Genomic DNA, 3,193 nt, shown 5'->3' with positions numbered 1-3,193 from the left:
TTCAACTTTGAAGACAAATGTTTATCATGCAAAAAGGGAAAGCAACACAAGAAATCCCATCACACCAAGAAGGTCAATTCAATTGTCAGTACCCTAGAATTACTTCACATGGATCTCTTCGGTCCCGTGAATGTAAGAAGTCTAGGAGGAACATCGTATTGCTTGGTGATCACTGATGATTTCTCTCGATATTCCTGGGTATATTTCCTGAAGTCAAAGGATGAAACAGTGCAGATGGTAAAGAATTTGATTACCAAAGTTGAGAATATCATGGGGAAACGGGTTAAATTCATCAGGAGTGACAATGGAACTGAGTTTAAGAACTATGAGATAGAGATCTTCTGCTTACAGAAGGGGATAGAACACCAATACCGCGCACCGTATACACCGCAACAAAATGGAGTGGCTGAGAGGAAGAACAGAACCTTAATTGAAGGAGCCAGAACCATGCTGGCTGATTCGAAACTTCCCGTGGTGTTCTGGGCTGAAGCTGTTGCAACAGCCTGTTATATCCTTAATAGAGTGTTAACTGTTAAAAGATTAAATAAAACCTGTTATGAACTTATGCATGGGAGAAAGCCAAACTTGAGTGGTCTTGAACCATTCGGGTTCCCAAGTTCGATATTAAAGACCAATTCTAAATTTGGTGAAGTAGCCGACGAAGGAATCTTAGTCGGATACGTTGTTGGGACTCCCAACAGACGGGTCTTTAATACATCGAACAGCAAGGTTGAGGTGGTGTGTAACACTGATATCACAAGTTACAAATCACCAAAACCAAGCTCGGGACCCGCTGGGGTTTTCGACTATGATAGACTTTTTAAATCTTTTAACATACCTTATCTGGATTTTGCAGAAGTTGAGGAAAGAATTGCTACGAAGATGATATGCGATGAGGAAGACACTTTGGTGCAACGACCACAGTATGATGAATGTCATCCTTCCTCGTCAAATGTTATCAATACCCCTGCTGCCTCTACTGAAGAGGAATTCATCAATCCGTTTCACTCTCAACATCAATCACCCATTGATGAGCTATCTTCGAACTTGGAAGATAATCTGAATGTTAGTTCGGTTCCGACTACGAGAATTCACAAAGATCATCCTTTGGAGAATGTGATAGGTGATCTGTCCACCGGTGTACAAACAAGACAAAGCTTGAATGAGCACACCTGTGTTTACACAAGCATTAAAGAATCAGGCATAATCAACGAGTGCTTGTACACCTGCTTTATCAGCCAGATTGAACCAAAGAACTATCAAATGGCTCATAAGGACAGCTCGTGGGTCGAAGCCATGCAAGAAGAGTTAGCTCAGTTTAAGAAAATGGAAGTATGGAACTTGGTTGCAAAACCAAGGAATGTGCATGCGATAGGCACGAAATGGGTCTTCAAATGTAAGAGAGATGAGAAAGGGATTGTTATCAGGAACAAGGCGAGGCTAGTTGTTAAAGGCTTTAATCAGCAAGAGGGGATTGATTACAATGAGGTGTTTGCTCCTGTGGCAAGATTGGAAGCCATTCGGCTGTTTTTAGCATTTGCTGCTCATAAGGAGATGAAGGTTTTTCAGTTGGATGTGAAGAGTGCGTTCCTAAACGGTAAAGTCGACGAGGTTGTGTATGTTGAGCAACCTCCGGGTTTTCCTGACCCTGACTTTCCAGATCACGTGTACAAGCTAAGTAAAGCGCTGTATGGACTACATCAGGCACCTCGTGCCTGGTATTCAACCTTATCAGATTACTTGCTTGAGAATGAGTTTGAAAGAGGTAAAATTGATAGCACATTGTTCTTCAAGAGAAAAGGGAGCGACTTCCTACTGGTGCAAGTCTACGTGGACGACATTATCTTTGCTGCATCAAAGGTCGCCATGTGTCAGGAGTTTGAGGCCGTCATGAAGAAGAGATTTGAAATGAGTGCTATGGGTGAACTAACTTTCTTTTTAGGATTGCAGGTTGATCAGAAGAAAGACTGTTCATTCATCAGACGAAGTATGTCCATGATGTTCTCAAACGCTTCAAGATGGAGGACAGCACTCCATATGATACTCCAGTCTGCGTCAATCACAAATTGGGTGCTGATTCAGACAACGATGCAGACGTGGACCCAACCCAATATCGGGCAATTATAGGTTCTTTAATGTACTTAACTGCTTCTAGGCCTGATATAATGTTTGCTGTTTGTCTTTGTGCACGCTTTCAGGCAAACTCAAAAGAATCTCATTTGAAGGGTTCTAAGAGGATACTGCGGTATCTCAAAGGCAAGCCGAAGCTGGGGTTGTGGTACTCGAGAGGAGGAGACTTGGAGCTAGTCGCTTACACAGATTCTGATTATGGAGGGTGCAATCAGAGTCGGAAGTCTACAACTGGTGGATGTCAGTTTCTTGGTGGCAGACTAGTGTCGTGGCAATGCAAGAAGCAGACCTCAGTCGCAATTTCAACCTGTGAAGCAGAATACATGGCAGCATCCAACTGCTGCTCCCAGGTTCTTTGGATTCAACAACAGTTGCGCGATTATGGTCTGAATTTCACACTTACTCCTATTTGCATTGATAACACTGCTGCTATCTCAGTAACTAACAATCCCGTGAAGCACAGTAAAACTAAACATATTGACATACGTCATCATTTTATACGGGATTGTGCTGAGAAGAAACTGATTGAGCTCGAAAAGGTTGACACGTTAGATAATTTCGCTGACTTGTTCACGAAAGCATTTGACAAAACTAGATTTCAAAACCTTGTTGAGCTGAATGGGATGATCAATCCCGAGTGACCATGCCATATGTTTGGTTAAAAAAAAAAAAAAAAAAAAAAAAAAAAACGTCACTATCGCTTAGAATTATGTCGGTTGTCTCAGTTTGAAGGACATGTCTTCGGATATGTTTGGTCCTCATTTCTACTTGTAGAATATGAGGATAGCCATTAACCAGATGACAGGAAGTGACTGGGGCGGTTTATGATGTGTTTTTATTCTTTCGCTGAAAATTAGTCGATCATACTTAGTTAGAAGGACACATACTAGTATGTGGTCGGTCCAGCTGATCCATTGGATCTTCGGGATAGCCGTTTACCTGAAGACTTTGATTTGGTCGGGGCGTTAGAAGTTAAATTTTTTCTTTTCGGGAGATGAAATTATTTTTCAAGTCTACTACTTCGTAAGAAGTTACTTTACTATGATTAACAGAAAATTGATCC

This window comes from Bidens hawaiensis, unplaced genomic scaffold (assembly GCF_021521415.1).
Source record: "Bidens hawaiensis isolate Kalapana, Puna unplaced genomic scaffold, B.hawaiensis_p1.1 tig00018753_1, whole genome shotgun sequence".
In the NCBI taxonomy this organism is placed as follows: domain Eukaryota; kingdom Viridiplantae; phylum Streptophyta; class Magnoliopsida; order Asterales; family Asteraceae; genus Bidens; species Bidens hawaiensis.
The sequence above is the reverse complement of the archived record's forward strand: the minus strand, read 5'-3'. Positions refer to the sequence as shown.